The sequence below is a fragment of the Bos javanicus genome, chromosome 17, assembly GCF_032452875.1.
Source record: "Bos javanicus breed banteng chromosome 17, ARS-OSU_banteng_1.0, whole genome shotgun sequence".
Lineage (NCBI taxonomy): Eukaryota > Metazoa > Chordata > Mammalia > Artiodactyla > Bovidae > Bos > Bos javanicus.
This window is the reverse complement of record NC_083884.1, coordinates 26,971,125-26,997,836: the sequence shown is the minus strand read 5'-3', so window position 1 is coordinate 26,997,836 and position 26,712 is coordinate 26,971,125.

Sequence of the window (26,712 nt, the reverse complement as noted above, 5' to 3'; positions counted from 1 at the left end):
ACTATAGCAGTTCAGTTCAGTCGCTCAGTCGTGTCTGACTCTTTGTGACCCAATGGACTGCCTCACACCAGGCATCCTTGTCCATCACCAACTCCTGGAACTTGCTCAAACTCATGTCCATAGAATCGGTGATACCATCCAAATATCTCATCCTCTGTTGTCTCCTTTACCTCCTGCCTTCAATCTTTCCCAGCATCTGGGTCTTTTCCAATGAGTCAGTTATTCATATCAGGTGGCCAAAGTATTGGAGTTTCAGCTTCAATATCAGTCCTTCCAATGAATATTCAGGACTGATTTCCTTTAGGATGGACTGATTGGATCCCCTTGCAGTCCAAGAGACTCTCAAGAGTCTTATCCAACACCACAGTTCAAAAATATCAATTCTTTGGCACTCAGCTTTCATTATAGTCCAACTCTCACATCCATACATGACCACTGGAAAAACCATAGCTTTGGCTAGATGGACCTTCGTTTGCAAAGAAATATCTCTTCTTTTTAATATGCTGTCTAGGTTGGTCACAGCTTTTCTTCCAAGGAACAAGTGTCTTTTATTTCATGGCTGCAAGTACCACCTGCAGTGATTTTGGAGCCCAAGAAAATAAAGTATCTCATTGTTTCCATTGTTTCCCCATCTATTTGCCATGAAGTGATGGGACCAGATGCCATGATCTTAGTTTTCTGAGTGTTGAGTTTTAAGCTTACTTTTTCACTCTCCTCTTTCACTTTCATCAAGAGGCTCTTTAGTTCTTCCTCGCTTTCTGCCATAAGGGTGGTGTCATCTGCATATCTGAAGTTATTGATATTTCTCCTAGCAATCTTGATTCCATCTTGTGTTTCATCCAGCCCAGCATTTCTCATGATGTATTAAATAGCAACCCACTCCAGTACTCTTGCCTGGAGAATCCCAGGGATGGGGGAGCCTGGCTGGCTTCCATCTATGGGATCACACAGAGTTGGACACAACTGAAGCGACTTAGCAGCAGCAGCAGCAGCATTCTGCATATAAGTTAAATAAGCAGGGTGACAATATACAGCCTTGATGTGCTCCTCTCCCTATTTGGAACCAGTCTGTTGTTCCATGTCCAATTCTAACTGTTGCTTCCTGACCTGCATACAGATTTCCCTAGAGGCAGGTCAGGTTGTCTGGTATTCCCATATCCTTAAGAATTTTCCACAGTTTGTTGTGATCCACACAGTTAAAGGCTTTGACGCAGTCAATAAGGCAGAAGTAGATGTTTTCCTGGTATTCTCTTGCCTTTTCAATGATCCAACAGATGTTGGCAATTTGATATCTGATTCCTCTGGCGTTTCTAAATCCAGCTTGAACATCTCAAACTTCATGGTTCACATACTGCTGAAGCCTATCTTGGAGAATTTTGAGCTATTATGTGAGAATTCTACAGGCCAGAATACTGGAATAGGTAGCTTTTCCCTTCTCCAGGGATCTTCCCAACCCAGGGATCGAACTCAGGTCTCCCACATTGCAGGCAGATTCTCTATCAGCTGAGCCACAAGGGAATTCCAAGATTTCTGGAGTGGGTAGCCTATCCATTCTCCAGTGGATCTTCCCGACCCATGAATCAAACCAGGGTCTCCTTCATTGTAGGTAGATTCTTTACCAACTGAGCTATGAGGGAAGCCTAAAACTAAGACAAAATACTTATTATATGGTTTGTTTCAAAGTAATAATTTTTGCTAAGATTATAGTAGTTTGATAAAAGCTCAAACAGCAGGTAGGAACTCAATTTAAGAGAATGAAAAAAGATGCTCAACATCACTCATTATCAGAGAAATGCAAATCAAAACCACTATGAGGTACCATTTCACACCAGTCAGAATGGCTGCGATCAGAAAGTCTACAAATAATAAATGCTGGAGAGGGTGTGGAGAAAAGGGAACCCTCTTACACTGTTGGTGGGAATGCAAACTAGTACAGCCACTATGGAGAACAGTGTGGAGATTCCTTAAAAAACTGGAAATAGAACTGCCTTATGATCCAGCAATCCCACTGCTGGGCATACACACTGAGGAAACCAGAAAGGAAAGAGACACATGTACCCCAATGTTCATCGCAGCACTGTTTATAATAGCCAGGACATGGAAGCAACCTAGATGTCCATCAGCAGATGAATGGATAAGAAAGCTGTGGTACATATACACAATGGAGTATTACTCAGCCATTAAAAAGAATACATTTGAATCAGTTCTAATGAGGTGGATGAAACTGGAGCCTATTAGACAGAGTGAAGTAAGCCAGAAGGAAAAACATAAATACAGTATACTAACGCATATATATGGAATTTAGAAAGATGGTAACAATAACCCGGTGTACGAGACAGCAAAAGAGACACTGATGTATAGAACAGTCTTATGGACTCTGTGGGAGAGGGAGAGGGTGGGAAGATTTGGGAGAATAACATTGAAACATGTAAAATATCATGTAAGAAACGAGTTGCCAGTCCAGGTTCGATACACGATACTGGATGCTTGGGGCTAGTGCACTGGGACGACCCAGAGGGATGGTATGGGGAGGGAGGAGGGAGGAGGGTTCAGGATGGGGAACACATGTATACCTGTGGCAGATTCATTTTGATATTTGGCAAAACTAATACAATTATGTAAAGTTTAAAAATAAAATAAAATTTTAAAAAAGAGAATGAAAAATAAAATTAATCTCTCAATGTAAACAATCTTATTTTTATTGGCTAAAATATTATGGAACAAATTAGAATACCACTTAAATAGTTAGTGGCAGAAAAATAAAAATGCATAAGTACAGTGAAATCTCTCATTTATCAGAGTGACTGAGAACAGGTGGCATTTTTTTATTTTTCAAAATAAGTTTTAAATTAATATCTTTGTTGAATTTGTCTTATTCCACTAGAATGCCAGTTCAGTATTACCCTGGTTTTTCATATTACAAGTTGATCAGGTTAGCTGGGTAGAAATCTATATATAATATACAACTATTTGTATTTTACACTTAATTTTAGTACATAATTGTTCATGACTGTGCTGTGTGATGAAAACAGTGAAATATTTTCCTTTTGAAAAAATGTGTAACTTGGTGTCCAGATACTGCCAGTGTAATTTTGTTGAAAATGCTATATGTTTTACAGTAGAGATAAAAATCTTTTTAAAATCCTGTTACATTTGTGAAGGGGTGAACACCTATTACTGAATGCATTCTGACTCATCTTCTGAAAGTGTCATAGCTATAGAAGTATTTAGATATTGACATATTTTGAACCTCTAAACTGAGTGTCTTACTCTTGAGACAAAATCAGTGACTGTCGCAAGTTCAGAGTCTTATCAGAGACAATGCTTAGTCCAGGGGTTAGCAAAAATTTTTTGTAAGGAGCCAGGTGGTAAATCCTGTCTGCTTTAGTATCTGTCTGCTACCATTACCCTTTGTGGTAATCCTGTCTGCTTATATGGTGTCTATTGCAACTACACAACTCTGCTGTTGTAGTGAGAAAACCATGATACACGGTCAGGGGAAGAGTATAATGATGGCAGAGTACAAATAGGGAAGAGATGTAGAGAACAGAGAACTCAAGAGGACAGTACCAGTGTGGGCTGCCCCTCACCACGTCAAGCTTACCCTTCCAGTGTCCTTACCTGTGAATTTTTGTGGTTTGGTAAAGAAAGTCTTACATTTATGGAGCTCCTTACACTTAGCTGTTTTAACCTAGACTATACTCAACCCTTCTTCACTATTATAGTAGGTGTACTGTTTATAAAAGTGAGCACCTTCTGGTTGTAGTCAAAAAAAAATCTCTGACTCACTCTTTCTGTTGCCTTACTTACTGTAATCCCAATTTGTGTTACAACTAATGTCAGCTTAAGTGGCTAAATCCATCTTCTGTCTGCCAGCCTCAGCTTTTTTATTTAACAAAAGTAAAATCTTTATGACAGAATATATTAAAATTCAAACCTCCTCTCATGAACATTGCTTTTGCTGCCTATTTTTCATACATATAAAAGATTTGTGCTTAGTAGCTCAGTGCTCCTCTCTCCCTGGGATTCTCTGGGCAAGAATACTGGAGTGGGTTACCCTGCCCTCCTCCAGGGGATCTTCCCAGGATTGAACCCAGTTCTCCTGCATTCCAGGCAGATTCTTTACCATCTGAGCCCCCATGGGAGCCCAAGAACACTGGAGTGGGTGGTCTATCCCTTCTCCAGGCAACTTCCAGACCCAGGAATTGAACCAGGGTCTTCTGCATTGCAGGCAGATTTTTTACCAGCTGATCTACCTGGGAAGCCCAGTCTCGATCCAAATGTGAAAGCAAGCAGATCCTTTTTTTCTACCACTGTTCTAAGAAAAGTGAGTCAGAATCAGCCACCTCCAAAGAGAACCAGAGACTGTTGCCACTTTAAAAAGACTATTCAAGGCCCCTTTTTTTTGTTCATATGTACAGTCTGATTAGGGTTAGTTGGTTATATAAAGGCAGTTAAACAAAATTTTTGCATTATGAACCTCATTCTAAATATTCTGGTGTGTGGTAAATATGGAGAGAGACTGAGGATCACATGCCCAGTGGGAGAGCTGTATCGTTACATCTGGAAGAGAAATCCCCTTTTGTCTAAAAATCTTAATGTAGTCCCAGTAATTAAAGATACTGAAGTGAGTGATAACCATTATATCATATCTGTTATTCCCATAATACTTTACATAGTCATCTTTTGGCTCTTTTGCAATCTCACAAATACACTGCAGTTTCCACAGGGCTGTGAAGTATTTCATTATTTTGTATTTATCAGTATATTCTAGCACAATGCCTGACACATATAACATTTTGAAAATGTTGGTTAAAAATGCAAAAATTTCTCCAGACAATTGAGTTATCTCTCCATTAGTCTACTCAGGTGGAACAGTGTGACAAAGGCAACCATCAGCAAACATTTCCTGGATGTCTGTGTATATGAATAAGTGAATGATGCATTAAATATGATACACATTACATGCATCTAATTAATTAGGTTCTTATGCATGATAAAAGAATAATGAGAAACTCTAAAAGATATTGCTTTGAGATATTTCCCTCTGGACTCATTTACAAGGGAACAGAAGGATACAAATCTGGTTATTGGTAAAATTTGCATTTGAAAAAGAAAGATCTGTAAGGTGATAGATTTCTAGGAATTTTGCTCTATTGATATTTTATAAGTTCATATCATGGGATGGTGAATCCATATGGGAGAAAAAGCCCTCCTAGAAAATTTGAGGCTAAACAAACTTAAATATAGTATTATCTGATGTGATATGCTAAAGCTGCATATAAACTCCTTACTGAGAAAGCTTCAGTTTGATTCTGCATTTTTCTTTGCACATCACAAAGATGCTTGCAAAATAGAAGTTCACAAATTAATTTATATGGTAATAGGGTAAATAAAATGCAAGAACACTGAACATCTCTAAAAACTAAAATAAATACTTATCCTTAGATTATGAGTAGCAGTTGCTGCTATGTATAAGTTTTAAATTAATTATTTCAAAAAAATTAGTAAAATCTTAAAAAATCATTTTTTGGCTTCAACTGAATAAAAGGAATTTCTAACTTAGTAACTATGTCTGGCAGTCAGAGTTTTGACTATTCTCCCCTACCATACTATAAGAAGAATAACGCATAAATGAACACATGAACATGCTACAGAGCAGAGGTCATGGTACAATAGGATTTTTAAAAGAATCTTTGATTTAAAAAATGATTAAGAAGCATCAGTTCAGTTCAGTCGCTCAGTCATGTCTGACTCTGCAACCCCATGAATTGCAGCATGCCAGGCCTCCCTGTCCATCACCAACTCCCAGAGTTCACTCAGATTCACATCCATCGAGTCGGTGATGCCATCCAACCATCTCATCCTCTGTCACCCGCTTCTCCTCCTGTCCCCAATCCCTCCCAGCATCAGAGTCTTCTCCAATGAGTCAACTCTTCGCATGAGGTGGCCAAAGTACTGGAGTTTCAGCTTTAGCATCATTCCTTCCAAAGAACACCCAGGACTGATCTCCTTCAGAATGGACTGGTTGGATCTCCTTGCAGTCCAAGGGACTCTCAAGAGTCTTCTCCAACACCACAGTTCAAAAGTATCAATTCTTCGGCACTCAGCTTTCTTCACAGTTCAACTCTCACAATCATACATGACTACTGGAAAAACCATATCCTTGACTAGACAGACCTTTGTTGGCAAAGTAATGTCTCTGCTTTTGAGTATGCTATCTAGGTTGGTCATAACTTTCCTTCCAAGGAGTAAGTGTCTTTTAATTTCATGGCTGCAATCACCATCTGCAGTGATTTTGGAGCCCCAAAAAATAAAGTCTGACAGTTTCCACTGTTTCCCCATCTGTTTCCCACGAAGTGATGGGACCAGATGCCATGATCTTAGTTTTCTGAATGTTGAGTTTTAAGCCAACTTTTTCTCTCTCCTCTTTCACCTTCATCAAGAGGCTTTTTTAGTTCCTCTTCACTTTCTACCATAAGGGTGGTGTCATCTGCATATCTGAGGTTATAGATATTTCTCCTGGCAATCTTGATTCCAGCTTGTGCTTCTTCCAGTCCAGCGTTTCTCATGATGTACTCTGCATATAAGTTAAATAAGCAGGGTGACAGTATACAGCCTTGACGGTCTCCTTTTCCTATTTGGAACCAGTCTGTTGTTCTATGTCCAGTTCTAACTGTTGCTTCATGACCTGCATACAGATTTCTCAAGAGGCAGGTCAGGTGGTCTGGTATTCCCATCTCTTTCAGAATTTTCCACAGTTTCTTGTGATGCACACAGTCAAAGGCTTTGGCATAGTCAATAAAGCAGAAATAGATGTTTTTCTGGAACTCTCTTGCTTTTTCCATGATCCAGCAGATGTTGGCAATTAGGTCTCTGGTTCCTCTGCCTTTTCTAAAACCAGCTTGAATATCTGGAAGTTCACGGTTCACATATTGCTGAAGCCTGGCTTGGAGAATTTTGAGCATTACTTTACTAGTGTGTGAGATGAGTGCAATTGTGTGGTAGTTTGAGCATTCTTTGGCATTGCCTTTCTTTGGGATTGGAATGAAAAGTGACCTTTTCCAGTCCTGTGGCCACTGCTGAGTTTTCCAAATTTGCTGGCATATTGAGTGCAGCACTTTCACAGCATCATCTTTCAGGATTTGAAATAGCTCAACTGGAATTCCATCACCTCCAGTAGCTTTGTTTGCAGTGATGCTTTGTAAGGCCCACTTGACTTCACATTCCAGGATGTCTGGCTCTAGGTCAGTGATCACACCATTGTGATTATCTTGGTCGTGAAGATCTTTTTTATACAGTTCTTCTGTGTATTCTTGCCACCTCTTCTTAATATCTTCTGCTTCTGTTAGGTCCCTACCATTTCTGTCCTTTATTGAGAATTTGATTTTTCACAAGGTTAAAAAGATTCATAACTGTGCACCATTTAATATATGCTGGTAATACATTCTTTAAATATTACTTGTACTGTTGCTTTCTAAAATACAATCAGGCCTTTTTGCATGCTTCATATTCTATCTAGAAGATTAAACTTAATTTATCATCTTAGAAGTTAGATGTATTTATTACCTATTATTTTAGATCTCTGATCAAATGGCTTTTCTGATCACTTTATCTAAATAAACTACTTTAGCCATCTTCACTATCTTTTTACTCTGCTTTTAATTCATTTTTACACTTTACACATACACATATTATGATGTTAATGACATTATGTCATGTTCACTATTATGTATTCAGTTATCAAAACAGTTCACACGGGCTGAACAAATAATTAGTAATTGTTTCATGCCATGAAATTAAAAGATGCTTACTCCTTGGAAGGAAAGTTATGACCAACCTAGATAGCGTATTCAAAAGCAGAGACATTACTTTGCCAACAAAGGTCTGTCTAGTCAAGGCTATGGTTTTTACAGTAGTCATGTATGGATTTGAGAGTTGGACTGTGAAGAAAGCTGAGCGTCGAAGAATTGATGCTTTTGAACCATGGTGTTGGAGAAGACTCTTGAGAGTCCCTTGGACTGCAAGGAGATCCAACCAGTCCACTCTAAAAGAGATCAGTCCTGGGTGTTCTTTGGAAGGAATGATGCTAAAGCTGAAACTCCAGTACTTTGGCCACCTGATGAGAAGAGTTGACTCACTGGAAAAGACTCTGATGCTGGGAGGGATTCGGGGCAGGAGGAGAAGGGGACGACAGAGGATGAGATGGCTGGATGGCATCACTGACTTGATGTGAGTTTGAGTGAACTCCAGGAGTTGGTGATGGACAGGGAGGCCTGGCGTGCAGCGATTCATGGGGTCGCAAAGAGTTCGACACAACTGAATGACTGAACTGAACTGAAATGAATAACCTGGGGAAAAATTCCCTATCCATCCTAGTATTGACATTAGACCAATATAAATATTCAACTTAGCTCAATCTCTTTCATGTTATAGATTCACAGTATGTGATGAATAAAACATCAATGAATATATATGCATATATATAAACTGAATATTTATGCATATATATACATATATATGCATGATGAGATATTTCTATAGGAAGTTAAAACAATAAAAATAGTAACAAAATTGAATATAATGAGTAGAATTTGGGATGGGCAGAGAAGAAAAAATAAAATTACCATAATTTAAATTGTATTTCAAGAAACTTAAGGGAAAATGTAAACTGTATCAGGACCTACTAACTTATAGTCAAAAGTAAAATAGTCCAAATATTTTAAAGTAAAAGTACTAAGCTATTGTTTTCTAATTTCACTCCATATTTTAATGTTTGTTTTAGTCCCCAAAACAAAAGAGAATAAATTTCCAAAAAACAATCTTGGTAACTATAAAGATAAGCCAATGGATAAATAGCATACTTATGTTCTTTTGCTCCTTGGAAGAAAAGCTATGACAAACCTAGACAGTGTATTAAAAAGCAGAGACATTACTTTGCCGACAAAGGTCCATCTAGTCAAAGCTATGGTTTTTCCAGTAATCATGTATGGATGTGAGAGTGGGACCATAAAGAAGGCTGAGAGCTGAAGAATTGATGCTTTTGATCTGTGGTGTTGCAGAAGACTCTTGAGAGACCCTTGAACTGCCAGGAGATCAAACCAGTCAATCCCAAAAGAAATGAGTCGTAAATATTCATTAGAAGGACTGATGCTGAAGCTCAAACTCCAAATCTTTGGCCACCTGATGCAAAGAACTTACTCCTTAGAAAAGACCCTGATGCTGGGAAAGATTGAAGGCAGGAGGAGAAAGAGACGACAGAGGATGAGATGGTTGAGATGGATGAGATGGCATCACCAACTCGATGGACATGAATTTGAGCAAGCTCTGGTTGTTGGTGATGGACAGGGAAGCCTGCCATGCTGCAGTCCATGAGTTACAGAGAGTAGGACATGACTGTCTAGCTGAACTGAACTGATGTTCTTTTAGAAATTGTTATTCTTAATAACAATAATAGTGTGTTGGTTGCTTAGTCACGTCTGACTCTTTGCACTCCATGGACTGTAGCCCACCAGGCTCTTCTGTCCATGGAATTCTCCAGGCAAGAGTACTGGAGTGGGTAGCTATTCCCTGCTCCATGCGTTCTTTCTCACCCAGGGATCGAACCCAGGTCTCCTGCTTTGCAGGTAAATTCTTTACCAGTGAACCACAAGGTTAATAATAATCCACCAAGTCCTTTCACTGACAGTAACTGTGTAAATAATGTAAGAATTCAGACCCAAGTACAAAGTGTGTGCTTGTTCAACAAAAAATAAAAATATTTTTTAAAATAAAGAACCAATATTGACAGACAACATAATACTGAAAAACTAATAAGCCGTATTACACATATATACAACAGTGATAAATGTTTTGAAAACCATAATTATCTTTTGTACTATGATTTCTCTGTTTAATATTTTATTACTAATGGATGGGCCTCCCTCATAGCTAATTGTAAAGAATCCACTTGTAATGCAGGAGACCCTGGTTCGATTCCTAGGTCTCAAAGATCTGCTGGAGAAATGAAATTAATGTTTTGAAAACCGTAATTATCTTTTGCACTATGATTTCTCTGTTTGTTCAACATTTTATTACTAATGGATAAAAAATTCCCTTGAAATTAAGTATAAAGTTATTTACTCTTTAGAGAGCTAGATATTTGAAATGTTTGCTGCCCTGATCACTTTTTAAATACTCCACTTTCCTTTGCTCCTGTACTTAAAATAATTTCTGTAACACTATCTTTACTTACCCTTAGTTATTAAGAAATTACTATATTCTTCTTTTATTTAAAAAATTAACTAATTAGAAGGAAGAATGAAGGGCATTTTAGAAGGAAGTGCATTTAAGACTCATTGGTATGCCGGTCAACTAGTAAAAATTGAGCCCATACTCTGTATCATATAGTTTGCATTGTTTCAGAAATTACAGCATGAGCAACACAAACACATATTTGATATTTTTTAAGTCTATGGTCTTCTGTGTAGAGAGAGATTTCAAAATACAACAATTATTAAGAATTGATGTTTTATGATAAAAGGATTTAAAAGGTGAAACCAGTTTTAATATATCATTATATTCACATATAATACAAATAATCTTACTATTGAAATTATTGTGCTCAAAGTGCTTTGTTGTTGTTGTTTATTTGCTCAGTTTTTCCTGGCTCTTTTGCAAGCCCAAGGACCTGCCAGGCTCCTCTGTCCATGGGAATTTCTGGGCAAGATTACTGGAGTGGATAGCCATTTCCTCGTCCAGAGGAGCTTCCTGACCCAGGGATCAGACCTGCATCTCCTTCCTGCATTGCCAGCAGAGTCTTTACTGTTGAGTTATTATCTCTCTCTTTTTTTTTTTTGGCTCAATATTTCTAGAACTGTCCCCAAAGTAAAAACTCTATTTCTAAAAAAACCTTTTGTTTACCTCACATAGACTCAACGCCCAGAAAAGTCTCTCCAAAGCCCCAGTTTATTTCTATTAGTTATTTTTATAAACAACAAAGAATTCTCCTGATATTTTAATTGATTTCATTCCACTAAAAAATTAAATTCAATTAACAGAAAAAACTTGTTTATATTTGTCTTGAAATTTTCAACCCTCTATTAATGTGGCCTTAAATTCTACAACTTGGCTTTACATTTTACCAACAATATATTTACATATAGGGGATGACAAGAAATAGTGACCTGAATATTAGGTCTGAATAACAACTGCAATTCCAAAACCTCACTCTTCTTCAAAATGCAATCACCTCTTTGCACCCATGGATGTTAAAAGTATCAAGAGCAGTATTTTCTAATCAACTATTGTGTTCTGTATTTTTTCCAGGCTACACACTAAAGAATCATTTCACAACTGTTCTTTAAACCATACTGTGGCCAATAAAACATGCTGCATCTTAGATTTAACATTAGGTGAAGCACTAGGATTTACAGAACTCAGATAAGCCCTGAACAGCTATAAAACGTGTCCCTTTTTGTATCAATATCAACTGATTTCTATCTAGGGATTATGTTAAAAGAGAACAATCATCTCCAGTGTATGATTTCAAAAGGGAAGAGTAAGGGGTTTGGCATCTTTACATACAGCCCCTTAAGAGTTCACAGCTGTGAAATGTCATAGGCCTCTCTCAACACTGTATCTCTCAGTTAAAAAAATTTTGAAAGTGTTCCTTTATTATTTTAGTGCACAATAGTTTACTAGGGGGGTTGGCAGGTGGCAGAGTGATAAAGAATCTGCACGCCAAAGAAAGAGACTCAAGAGACTTAGTTCAATCCCTGGGTCAGAACGATCCCCTGGGGTAGGACATGGCAACCCACTCCAGTATTCTTGCCTGGAAAATTTCATGGATAGAAGAGCCTAGCTGGCTATAGTCCATTGTGCCACAGCGAGTCACACAGCACTCAACCACTGAGCACACGCACACGATATACTAGATTATAATGACTTTCTGGAGAGATATTATTAAATTATACATACTGGAAAGCACAAATAATATTTTGACAAGTCACAAAATACGTGACAATGTCTCTATGAGACATGCCATTTCATATTATAAAAAACAATGGGTGTCTGTCACTTTTTTGATAAGATGATACACATCTATCAAATTAATAAAAATTCTTCCTCTGGTTATTTAATTTTACTGGACACACTTTGAAAAGAAAATCATTGCAGAAATTTGAAGAATGATGAAATAAACATCTAAATTACCATTTGTTAAGTGTAATAGGATATACATTTAATGGTGCTTCCAATATTCTTAACCACAAAAATGTCTTGTGTCCATGTATTTATACACAATCATAAAAATTTTCATATTAATGCTTGAGTCATAAGTTCTGTAATGTATGTGTGTGTGGGTATATTCTTTTTTTTAACCTGCTTGGAGAATCTTAAGATTTTACACAATGATTCCTTGAGTTGGCCTTTTTCATCTCTCTTGTTTTACAAGTAGATAAGCTTACATTCATGATTTCCCAAAATAATTTTGCTATAGCTCACACTTTATGGCAGGTTTCTAAGAATATGTTTAACAGAAAAATAAATTTTTTTCAGTCACTGGGGTTTTGTTGTTGAAGATTATGCCTGCAGCATAATTTGGGAGAACAGCAAGCCTTTATTTTACCTATAAATACAGATTTTTAAAAATCACACTAACACCAATTTACTTCAGATTAATTGCATAAAGATAAACAAGTGTAAGGTCTTATGTACAAGTAATAAATACTGTTAAATCATAAGTGAAATTATATCCAAGATACTAGATTAGTGGAATATAATGGGTGAGATCTTAATTACACACGTCAGCATATTCCAAAGAAAAGCATTTAGCTACAACATTTTTCTAATCCCTTCTATAAATCATTAAGTTATCTCCTCCTCTTTGAATATTAATTTCAACATACAATCTGGGTTCATTATTTAAGAAGACAATATAAATGTCTCAGTTGAATATTGTTTTAAAAAACACAGAAGCAAACTAGTTTTTTTAAAAATCCTCTAAGATTTTTTAATAATATAAATTCTTCATCAATTATATATAAAATTAATTGTTTTTCTGGAGTATGCAAATCAGCATTTTAGTTGGGCCATATGGTTTATTGAATTATGTTGATGTGTCATCTTGAATTATTTTTGGCAAACTAATTAAATAACTTCATTTGTATGAATATAGAATTACTATAAAACATGTAGTTCTCTGGTCTTGTTTCAGAAATTAGTTCCATTTATCTGTGTGACTGTCTAACCCAACAGTGGTACAGCTTACTTTTCACTTCTAGGAAGACAAAATATCTGTCTTCAAGTTGGTTGGGCCCTTGAGTGGGATTTGTTTTTTGATTGATTCATTCTCTGTATTTCACAATTTGGAGAAATAGGTTAAGGACAAAGGCAAAGTGCTTCAACGCTATACGAAGAAAACGATGGTTCCTGTGGTTATTCTGTCTAACCCAATAAATAGGCTTTAAGCTCTTTCAGGGGGAAAAAAAAAATAGGTATCTAATTTTAGTAGTCTCCAATAGAGTACATTTTTCAGTAAGTATATAATACTGAACTGTGTAATTCATAGTTGAAAGGAGCAACTTGATGTCATTAGATATGTAAAAATGACTGAAAATTACTATTAGCAAGAAGTAAAACTTTCTAATTAATGTATTTAATATATTGTTTTATTTATGACATTTATAGAAAATGAAATATTTTTAAATTGTAGATTAGTAACACAGCTTCAGATAAGAAAGCCTTCCTCAGCGATCATTGCAAATAAATAGAGGAAAACAACAGAATGGGAAAGACTAGAGATCTCTTCAAGAAAATTAGAGATACCAAGGGAACATTTCATGCAAACATGGGCTCGATAAAGGACAGAAATGGTATGGACCTAACAGAAGCAGAAGCTATTAAGAAGAGGTGGCAAGAATACACAGAAGAACTGTACAAAAAAGATTTTCACGACCCAGATTATCATGATGGTATGATCACAGACCTAGAGCCAGACATCCTGGAATGTGAAGTCAAGTGGGCCTTAGAAAGCATCAATACACGTGTATGCCTGTGGCAGATTCATTTTGATATATGGCAGAACCAATACAATATTGTAAAGTTTAAAAAAAAAATAAAATTAAAAAAAAAAAAAAAGAAAGCATCAATACAAACAAAGCTAGTGGAGGTGATGGAATTCCAGTTGAACTATTTCAAATCCTGAAAGATAATGCTGTGAAAGTGCTGCACTCAATATGCCAGCAAATTTGAAAAACTCAGCAGTGGCCACAGGACTGGAAAAGGTCAGTTTTCATTCCTATCCCAAAGAAAGGCAATGCCAAAGAATGCTCAAACTACCACACAATTGCACTCATCTCACACGCTAGTAAAGTAATGCTAAAATTCTCCAAGCCAGGCTTCAGCAATACGTGAACCGTGAACTTCCTGATGTTCAAGCTGGTTTTAGAAAAGGCAGAGGAACCAGAGATCAAATTGCCAACATCCACTGGATCATGGAAAAAGCAAGAGAGTTCCAGAAAAACATCTATTTCTGCTTTATTGACTATGCCAAAGCCTTTGACTGTGTGCATCACAAGAAACTGTGGAAAATTCTGAAAGAGATGGGAATACCAGACCACCTAATCTGCCTCTTGAGAAATCTGTATGCAGGTCAGGAAGCAACAGTTAGAACTGGACATGGAACAACAGACTGGTTCCAAATAGGAAAGGAGTACGTCAAGGTTGTATATTGTTGCCCTGCTTATTTAACTTATATGCAGAGTACATCATGAGAAACACTGGACTGGAAGAAACACAAGCTGGAATCAAAATTGCTGGGAGAAATATCAATAACCTCAGATATGCAGATGACACCACACTTATGGCAGAAAGTGAAGAGGAACTCAAAAGCCTCTTGATGAAAGTGGAAGTGAAAGTGGAGAGTGAAAAAATTGGCTTAAAGCTCAACATTCAGAAAACGAAGATCATAGCATCTGGTCCCATCACTTCATGGGAAACAGATGGGGAAACAGTCGAAACAGTGTCAGACTTTATTTTTGGGGGTTCCAAAATCACTACAGATGGTGACTGCTCATGAAATTAAAAGATGCCTACTCCTTGGAAGGAAAGTTATGACCAACCTAGATAGCATATTCAAAAGCAGAGACATTACTTTGCCAACAAAGGTTCGTCTAGTCAAGGCTATGGTTTTTCCTGTGGTCATGTATGGATGTGAGAGTTGGACTGTGAAGAAGGCTGAGCGCCAAAGAATTGATGCTTTTGAACTGTGGTGTTGGAGAAGACTCTTGAGAGTCCCTTGGACTGCAAGGAGACCCAACCAGTCCATTCTGAAGGAGATCAGCCCTGGGATTTCTTTGGAGGGAATGATGCAAAAGCTGAAACTCCAGTACTTTGGCCACCTCATGCAAAGAGTTGACTCCTTGGAAAAGACTCTGATGCTGGGAGGGATTAGGGGCAGGAGGAGAAGGGGACGCCAGAGGATGAGATGGCTGGATTGCATCATTGACTTGATGGACATGATCTGAGTGAACTCCGGGAGTTGGTGATGGACAGGGAGGTCTGGCATGCAGCAATTCATGGGGTCGCAAAGAGTCGGACATGACTGAGCAACTTAACTGAACTGAACTGAACACAGCTTATTTTAAATAACTGTTATTACCATAGATATCAAATGTAGACTGTATCAAGATTCAAAGTTGGGAGAGATAATATCATGTTTGGTGGGGTTATAAATTGCTATATGGAATGTATATTAGAAGATTTGAGTCCTGGGTTGGGAAGATCCCCTGGAGGAGGGCTGAGAACCCACTCTAGTGTTCTTGCCTGGTGAATCCCCATGGACAGAGGTGCATGGTGGGCTGCAGTCCACGGGGTCGCAAAGAGTTGGACACGACTGAGATACAATCACCACCACAATGGGTTTGCAAGGGAGTCCATAAAAAGTACAACAGATTGACTAACTTAAACAAGAGAAAGTTACGTTACCAGAGTTTTCTGTAGATGATTACAAGGAGTCAAGAGGTAGTTCGTCCCTTTAAACAGCCATGAAGGACTTTGCAGTGATGAAGGGGAGAAGAGAAGATGGGTTTAAAGTTTTACAATTTAAAAGAGTTACCTGTGGAGCAGTTAACAAAAGGATTTCATAGGAGGTGAGGTAGCTGGCAGAGAAATGTTGAATGTGATTAGGGTTCAGGAGAGTTTCTACTGCATGAGATACAAAAATGGCTAAAGGCGATCCACAATGATTTTCTTAGTGGCCTTAACCAAAAGGGCAGTGGCAGCGATGTCTCCAAGGCAAGGGGGGATATCTCCATGCTACAGCGTCCAATAACTGACTGTAATAACCTGTGGGTCCATGGTGGTCCCCGTGATTTTAGGTGACTACGCCAAGGGCCTTCCCTTCTTTTTCATACACAAGAGAGAAAAAAAGAATCTGATAATTGGGATGTCCCAATGCAGTTAGGTTTATCAAAGTCTTCATTAAAGCCTGGAAGGAATGTATACAGGTGTAGCCATAAGAGAATATATTATAATCCAATTTTGGCAATAACCAAATGGCCCTAGAAAACCTTGCATTGGCACTTAGTTTGGGGTTTGAGGAAACATTGGACATCATGAAGTCTATCTGGATCTCAGACTAGGCCTTATTCTAGTATCAGAAATGATCTAAATATCAAACTTGGTTTTAGGCAAACTGCAATTTATTCTTGGTTACTTTAAGGCTAAAAGCTTTAGAAAGTAGATGCTGTCTTCCTGTAATGGGGTTTGAGAATGAGAGCAAAGAAGCAAGCACAGTTATCCATGTATGGCTTCAAAGCAGAACCACTAGAAAACTTCATGTCATACAGATAGGCTCTCAGGATCTGTGAGAAATAAAAATGACTCTAAATAAATTCCCGAAGCATTGTGCCCAGTAGATTATTTCTCTGTCTGAGTGAAAGCAAAAGATATTGGCTAGCTTTATCAACTAGAATACTAAAGAATGCACTGTATAAATCAATTACAGTAAAGCATTTACTTCCAGTGGGGATGAATGTTAGCAACATATGAAGGTTAAGAACAACAGGGTGTCGAGGGATAATAGCATTGTTTACTGCTGGGAGATCCTCCACTGTTGGCCCTTAGGTTTTCTCACAGGTAAAATGAGAGACTGTCATTTGTCACAGGGACTGGTACAAAGGCTAATGAGACCTTAAGTCTTGTAATCTTCTATTATAGGTATTATACATTGAAGGGCTTCTTAACTTACAGGGTATTGATTAATTCTGAAAAGAGGTTTTGAGTAGTCTATTTGAATTTTATATGAGATGCAGTGTGAATTTTGCCAACATCACTTGAAGATTTTGTCCATAAAGAAAGTGGTAGCTGATCAATAAAGACAAATCATCAGTGTTTCCAGAATTGCACTAGTTCCGTCCTGTGTGCGTGTCTAAGTCACTTCAGTAGTGTCCAGGTATTTGTGATCCCATAGACTGTAACCCACCAGGCTTCTCTGTCCATGGGATTCTCCAGGCAAGAATACAGGAGTGGGTTGCCATGCCCTCCTCCAGGGGATCTTCCTGACCCAGGGATCAAACCCACATCTCATGTCTCCTGCATTGACAGGCGGGTTCTTTACCCCTGAGCCACCAGAGAAGCCCTTTAGTATCATCAGATACAGACAAATAAGCAATGTCAAGGGTAATACACCAGTCTAAAGTAAGATGCTGCCTCACTTGGTCTAATGCATTTGCTTCCCTAGTCTTGCCTACATGGCCTCCTTCAATGTATTTTTTCTTGGCCAGATGAACAAATCTTGTAAAATGTGAATCAGAAATATCATTCCACTGCTTAAGAATGACTAGGGCTGTGGTACATATACACAATGGAGTATTACTCAGCCATTAAAAAGAATACATTTGAATCAGTTCTAATGAGGTGGATGAAACTGGAGCCTATTAGACAGAGTGAAGTAAGCCAGAAGGAAAAACATAAATATAGTATACTAACGCATATATATGGAATTTAGAAAGATGGTAACAATAACCTGGTGTACGAGATAGCAAAAGAGACACTGATGTATAGAACAGTCTTATGGACTCTGTGGGAGAGGGAGAGGGTGGGAAGATTTGGGAGAATGACATTGAAACATGTAAAATATCATGTAAGAAACGAGTTGCCAGTCCAGGTTCAATGCACGATACTGGATGCTTGGGGCTAGTGCACTGGGACGACCCAGAGGGATGGTATGGGGAGGGAGGAGGGAGGAGGGTTCAGGATGGGGAACACATGTATACCTGTGGCGGATTCATTTTGATATTTGGCAAAACTAATACAATTATGTAAAGTTTAAAAATAAAATAAAATTTAAAAAAAAAAGAAAAAAAAATAAAGTGAATGAAGAGAAAGAATGACTAGGGCATGCTCTGGTCTTTTACATGTGCTAAAGGAGAACAAAGTAATCTGAGGGTCTAAGGACATCATTTCCAAATTTTCAAGTAATGTAATATCAATATTCATAACAGAATATATATGTATATTTAAATAAATTTCACACAGCTAGATAAAGAGACAGAGTAACACTAAATGTCTGAAAAACTATTTAACCTTGTTAACAACTGCTATTTTTCCAGGAAAAATTGTATTTATCCGTCATTCTTAAATATTTTCTTCTTAAATTCTCTAAAATTCATTATCTATAATTTAAATATAATTAAATATATAATTATAAAATAATTCATAAGACAGAAAATATCATAAATGTGTGGTGATGAATGAGATAAAACAAATGTAGATACCTAAAAGACTAAATGAAGTCAAAGGCATCTGTAAAAAAGCATTTGTACCTACTTCCACCAGTTATCCCCAATTAAAATGGATATAGTTATATGTCAATAAATATGTATTAAAATTATATTTAATTTTAAATAATTTTCGACAACATTTTTTTTACCTGGAAATATAATTTATATTGTTTCCTAAATCCACTTAAATGTTTGTAGGCAATATTAAGTAGTATTTCTTAGAAAGATAGCCATACCAAAAACAAAAATTAACAAAATAAGCTCCTTTTTAAAAAAAATTTCCCTGTTACTAAGTCTTACCCTTCACCTGTTTCTACGCAATATATTATTCTGTCAAATCCTTCATATGCTACATTATAAAGACATTTAAATAATATTATAATATTTATTCAGTTTGGTCAATCAGATCAAAATGTATCTGAAAACTGAATTCATGGACTCATTTCTGCTTATAAACCAAACACAGTAAACATTTAAGGGAAATAAGTATCTTTGTCAAATTATTCAGATATTTGCTCAGCCCCTCTTCTATATACCTCTGAAATACATGATCTACCAAAAATATATATTTTTAGGTTCTGTCTAGAAAGTTGAATATATATCATGTTATTTTCATATATTTAAAAGAGAACATTTTGAGTATTTCTTCAGTTGCTGGGGAAATACATAAAGTAGAGATAATGCAGACAGGAAAACTGTTGTGTAGTTTAGGGATTTATTTGGATCAGAAACTATGAAAGCTCTTATATGACATAGTTTTTCTTTTTTCTGTTAAAATATAAGTGTAAAATAAAATTTCTGTTGAATTATTTACTTTCAATTTCCCTTACATAGTTTGAAACCTTTTAAACATTTTTACATGAAGTCATCAGTATCAAAATAATTGAATCAAAAGAAAAATTATTATTTATTCCAGAAAAGTGTGTGTGTGTGTGTGTACACACACACACATGCATGCTAAGTTGCTTCAGTCATGCCCAAACCTGCGACTCTATGGACTGTAGTCCCCCAGGCTCCTCTGTCTATGGGGATTCTCTAGGCAAGAATACTGGAGTGGGTTGCCATGCCTTCATCCAGGGGATCTTTCTGATCCAGGGATTGAACCCACATCTGTTATGCTCCTGCACTGGCAAATATGTTCTTTACCATTAACGTCACCTGAGAATCCATATATAAATAGACATATATGTGTATATATATACACATATATATATGTGCATATATATTCACACACAAATATATCAATAAATTAAGTGGAGTTTTATTACAGTTTTCTTTTCAAAACAGGTATATCTTTACCTTGCATTATCCTTCCTGTCAACTACACATAGAAATTTTAATTAATTATTACAAAAAGAAGATACCAGATTTTTGGCAGTAGTCAGAAAATCATCAGTCTCTTTTTCTATGCAGAACCTTATCTGTGAATAAAAATAGTTCCTTTGCCAAATGGGAATGGAGAAATTCTCTGTAAGTGTTTCTACATAAGCATGGGGGTAAAGCAGTAACTGGTGCAGCACTTTTGAAGGTTACAGAGAAATACAGAAATGGTGTTCAGAGAGGTTAATGGAATTGTTCCAACTCTATGACTAATTACTGCACAGGTGGGCTTTTTACCCAAGTCAACCTTGAACAATAGCCTGAATTTCCTTCACTACTCCATATTTTGTGCACTTCATTTGTTTTATGTCTTCTTTACTTAGATGGAAAGGAAGCACTGCCCCATGTTTCAAGAGGCAGGGGTAGATGAAAAATATAAAATGCCTCTACTAGCTGAAAGGAACAGAAATGTGGCCTGTGTCACTCCCAAACTTCTAAAAAGCTGTGACATTTTCTGCTACTTATAACATGATTATGAAAATTAGGAAAAGAAACATTATAATAAAGATCATTACTATTAGTGAAATGATTAATTGATTATAAATTTAATTTAGAAGTGATTATATATGAGAAATGCAGGTCCTTAGTCAGAAAAGTTTGAATTACTAAGTAGTCTGAGATTTAAGATAAATGCATGATGAAATGCCTAAGTATAAACCCTGTGGATGTGAAAAGCTGCCTAAGTGATTTGAGGAAATAAATAAATAGAGAAAAAATATGACTGAAAGGCAAGCATTAATTATTTTGAGGTCACATTTAAAGCAGAATAATTGTACATTTACCAGGAAGAAAGTATCTTTTAACAAATGTATTTACCCAGGTTATGACCGAATTTGTTGAGGACATGAAAATAATAGCTACTTACATCAAGTGGCACCACTTTCCAAAATGGTGTTAAATATCTATATGAGAGAAGAAAGAAATTAGAAAAAAATAAGTGACCCTTACATCTCATTTAGGCTTTATTAATTATTATCCCATTTTCTCTCCTCTAATAACTGATAAGAAGGTCAAAATTTGACACTAAATTTAACAAGAGGAAATATCTATACGTTTTAAATATAAAAATATCTACAACCATCACTAGGTTTGCATGCTTTTGTTATTCTAGTACAGATAGAAGATAGCTAGAATATTCTTGAGTGAATTAAAGTTAAGTCATTTATTTATTAAATGTATATTAAGTACCTGCGTTATCTCGGTCAGTGTTCAATGTATTGGCGATGCATCAGTTTGCAAAACAGTTAAATACACGTGTTTTCAGTCATCCTATATTCTACTGTGGGGAGACATACAGTATAGAAATAAATACATACTGTTAAAGACTGTGATTGGTGCTATTTAGTGAAGATAAACCTGAGAGCAGACAGTTTTAAATACAGTGGTCAAGGAATGCCTTATGGAGAAGAAGGTATAATTTAGACCCAGAGGAGAAGCCAGTAATATAAGCATCCTAGGTAACAGAGGGCAGAGAGAAGAATACATGGAAAGGACCAGGAGGAATGGGCAAGGCACATTCCAAGAATAGTACAGAAGTCATTTATCAAGATGGAACTCAGTGTAAAACTAGAAGAGGTAGAGAAGGTGGATAGAGATTTACCTAATACTGGACTTGAGTATTTTATCCATAGGGAAAGAATAAATATTAGAATGGTGAAAATTTCAGTGAAAAGGCTGTACTCCTGCCTGAAAAAGATCTACTCTTGCTAACGTTTTGACAGTGGTGTGAGAAGGTTGAGAATAATAGGGAAGCCAGGCATGAGGTTCTTAACCATAAGCCATGTTATCATGACAAATGCTTGGACCAAGGTGGTGGGGGTAGAGGTAATAATAGAAGGATAAAATCAGCAAGGTCTCATAGAATATATACGGGTCATGACAGAAAGGAATAAAAAATATTTCCAGGACTCAGAGTCTGAGCGTACATAGGGATGAAGATGCCACTGAATAACATGGGAAAGACTTAGGAGAAAAGCATGTTGAAGAGAGACGCGGCTTAGTATTTGGACAGCAGAGTTTGAAAAGTTATTTATAATTTTAAGTGGATCTATTGGGATTCCCTGGTGGCTCAGAGGTTAAAGCATCTGCCTGCAATGCAGGATACCTGGGTTCGATCCCTGGATCGGGAAGATCCCCTGGAGAAGGAAATGGCAACCCGCTCCAGTATTCTTGCCTGGAGAATCCCATGGGTGGAGGAGCCTGGTAGGCTACAGTCTACGGGGTCGGAAAGAGTCGGACACGACTGAGCGACTTCACTTCACTTCACTGAATAAATTGTTGATACAGGACTTCCGGTTTCAGCTCCAAAATGTAAAGAGGTTGGAAGGCATCACTCCTGTCCTAACTACAAGGAAAAGCTGATCATACTAAGAAATCAATGACTTTTCTTGGATTCATCTGAGAATTAAGGTGACAGGGCAAAGCAGTACCTCTAAATCTGGAGACACAGGTGAATCACAGAGTCACAGCCAAGACCTGCTGACCTAGAGAGAGCAGAAGCTGCTGGAGTCATTCATTGATGGGAACACCTAAGCAGTATTTTGATGAATGGCTGAAGACTGAGTGGAATCTAGGGTGACAGTGAGAAATTCCTCTGGTCATATTTTATAGCCCCCGCCTTCACACAAATTTGATGAGTTTTACCTCCAGATACCCTGCCAGATTCTCACAAGAGCCATGCAGGGTCCCCTGTAGCTTTGGCAGAAGGAGGAGAAAAGTATTCATTGTGAAGGAGGTCCAGAGCTTTCTCCACAACAAAAGCCCACTTTCAAGGAGAAAAGTCTTTAGCAGAGCTTCCTGCCACGTGGGAAAAGGACATTTATCCCCCTGCATCCTTCCTGTCTTACCTAAAAGACAGCAACGCTTATGTGACCTTATGAAGTTCACAAACCAGACACATAACCTAAGCATAGGACTATAGATTTCTTCTCCTCCCTTACATTTCACTACCATATCATTAGGACTCCAGGATCCAATAAACTAACAGTGGGTTTTGGCTCAGTATATATTTCCTGTCTGATAATTCCAAAATCTGTCATATATGAGTCTACATCTGATGCTTTTTTTGCTGTTATTTCATCAGACTCCTTTTTTTGACTTTGACATTTAGCACTTGTTAAAATATATTTTTCTGAAAGCTATGTGTGATGTGTTTGGTAATAGGAGACATATAGTCCTTTAATGTGAGATTTTATGTTATTCTGGCTGGTAGTCAGGCAGTGTTTAGTGCTTGCTATAGCTGTAAGCCAGGGGCTTCAATTTCTTCTAATGTTTTTGTCTTGTTTTCTTCTTCCTTATTGTATTTTGACTTCTTCAAGGCTTCCTTCTTAAATAGAATCTTTGCTTTGCAGCCCTTTGAGCTCCTTCTTCTTGATCCCCTGTGGCAATTCATTAAGTCAGATCAAGTTAAGAGGAGAACCAATCAGTTCTTGAATCATATCAAAGCATCAGTGAGATCACTGATGGTTCAAGAAGAGAAGATTTAGTAGGTGATGGTAGTTAAGGCAAACTGAAGTATGTAAAAAAAAAAAAGAATTGAGGAGAAGAATTAGAGACAGATAATATAGATTTTTTTTTTGACTAGTTTTGTTGTAAAGAGAAAAGGAAAAACAAGGTTGTATCAGTTGAGGACTGTGAGTTGAGAAGGCTTTATTTTTAACAAAATATAATTTACTTATTTTTGCATGATAAAATAGGTGGGATGATTAGTAATATAAAAATTAAAGGAGATAATTTCTAGAATATTATCCCTGAGAAGGCTGGGTAAGATAGTGTGAAGTATACATGAGGAGGGTTAGACCATAAAGAGATTCACAGAGCTTATTACCTGCATCCATCAAGATTATGCAATAATTCAACTTATATTTTTCACTTTCCTTTCTGATCCTTTCTTAAATTTCACATTGGATTACTCCTTGTCCTTGGTATCTTTGCTGGGTCCAGGTCAAATGCTACCCAGATGGAAGCTATAGATTACTGGAAAGGTCTGTCTCCTCGTATCTCCACAGAATGGTGAGGATTTATCCTGAATAGGAAGCTTCCCAGGACAAATGAAATATTTGCCTTTGGTTATGCATTCCACACCGTGAAAACAAATAAGAAAAAAGTAAGCCTACTAAACAAGTGAATCACCATGAACACAACCTCTATTACAACATTTAAATTTTAGATCCATGCTATTACCTGCAAACATCATGTTTTCTTATTTTGTCTGACTGTAGTTCTGACACTTTGTATTAGATATGTCAGATCTGCTGAACTAATATCCCCTAAACAGGCTGAAGATTGCTGTGAGTAATGAAATGGCACTAACTAGGTTTGTTGGGTATGGCTCAGCAATAATCATATACCAGTATTCCAAATGTTAACTACAACTGCACACCCTAAACAATCACCTCTGCTTACATCTCATTGGAATTTAAAGTGTTCTAAAGAGGGAGATCCTAAGATTCCAGGTTGTATGTGTAGGCCTCTCACTCCAAATAAAAATATTCAAAACACTGGATCAGGCTTTGCCTCTGAGGGGAATAAGAAGAGCACCATACTTTTGAGGCTACTAGAACCATGCTGTATTTTTGTAAATAGTCCAACTTGGTCTAGCATGTATGGCTCTGTCCACGGAATGAATATGAGAAAGAGGAATGGTAAATTATTTTGAGAAATGGAAACATGAAGTGAATTTTTTATATTTAGATGGTCTTGCCCTAGAATACCATTTCCCAAATCCTTCAACTCTGTTTCATTCACAGAGTATATATTAGAAAGATGTTGTTTTTTTTAAAGCTGCTCACATAAAATGAGGAACTTCTGCATTCTGTATTCTCAAAGCTTTGTGATGCATCTAAGAAAAATGAAAGCTCCAAAATCCCAATAAAAAGGATTAATAACGTAGTAACTATCCTCTAATTTGCTTTACCAACAAATGTATTTTTGGTAAAAAGTATAACTACAGCATGAAATTATTTTCCAGCTAAAACATGTAGGAAATCACTATCTTAATGTTCTGGCATGAACATCATACTAATCTCTGTGTCTAGAAACTATTGAGGAAAATCTTAGATTTAGGATTATGGAGGAGTTGTTTGAACCAGTTAAATTCTTCCTGATTAGAAGATTATTTTTACTGGATATGATTGAAATGTACATTTCAGTTTAAATCAAATCTGTTTTGTATTAAGAAGTGAAAGAAGCAAAGGTGAAAAAGAAAAATTTGTGACTAAACAAAATTGTAACTGAATTGACCTTGTGTGACTTTTTTTTCATTGTCTTCAGTGTGATACATTATAAGATTCAACATTTTGGTTCAGTGAGCAATGGCAAGTGACTGAGCATGAGATAATATGCTCATTTACATTTTGTGAATTTAAAAATGATAAATGCGAAAGAAATATAACAGAGTATCATACTTACACAAACTAGTGATTAGACCATTATGGCTTTCAACCACAGAGTGTTTCATATTACCTACTTTGCCAAATCGCTGTGATTTTACAATAACCTAAACATGAGTAACAATGAAAGAAAACAGAATTGATTGATGGTGATGATGCTATGAAATCATTAGGGATTCAAAAGACTTTAAATTGAGAGTTAAATTCAACATTGAGCCATCAGAGTTAATGGATTCCATGAACCCATGAAATAACAATAAAATACATATACACTTTTAGATGAAAATATTTCTGAATTACATACAAAATCAATGAATTATATGACTTTTATTCATCAAATAAAGAAGCCATTGCCCCCAAAGTTTGTTACCTGATGCCAGTAAAATTAGAATACACATTTGGGGATATAATAAGGTACATATCCTACATTATAAAAGTAAAGAGTAGTATGTGCCTTTATGAAATGATTCCTTAATGTTATTCATTTAGAGAAATAGAACATTATAAAATAAGGTTTTAAATATTCTGTAACCATGATCCTTGCTGAGTGATACATTCCTGTGATTTTATTTAAAGCTGACCTAATGGAAACAGAAATCTCTCTTTAAAATAAAAATTTTAAAAAGGCTTATATATTATAGTAACAATAACCAAAATATTATTATATTTTCTCCTGAAAAATTCTTACATGTCTATAAAGATAAAAGTAAATGTTTAATCTTTGGGTTTATGAGTATGGAATTGTAATAGTAGTTTAAAGCCCAAAAATCATTGCTAGGAAATCACTTAGAATTTTGAAGTCTCCAAAGAATGACCTTGTGTAAGCCATTTAAATCATAACAAAGTCCCTGAATAGCAACAAAATCACAAATCATACTAATAAATACAATGAAGCAAATTTATACAAATGCACAAACCTGATAATCTATGCTGATAGGTTGGAAAATAATTACTTCCTTCCCTAAAGAAAGGCAGCTATAAATTATTCAGGGGTTACTCTAGCACTGATGGAAACATTTCCTTTGTTTTCTATTTCCAGCTTAAATAATTCTCTATCAGTACTTAGGCAGTCTTACTATTTATCTGTAGTTATGGATTGTCTGCTTATCCTTCAGTTTTCACATCCAAATTTTTTTTTCAAGAATGTTCTTTACTTGAAGGTCTTTTTACCTTTTGGT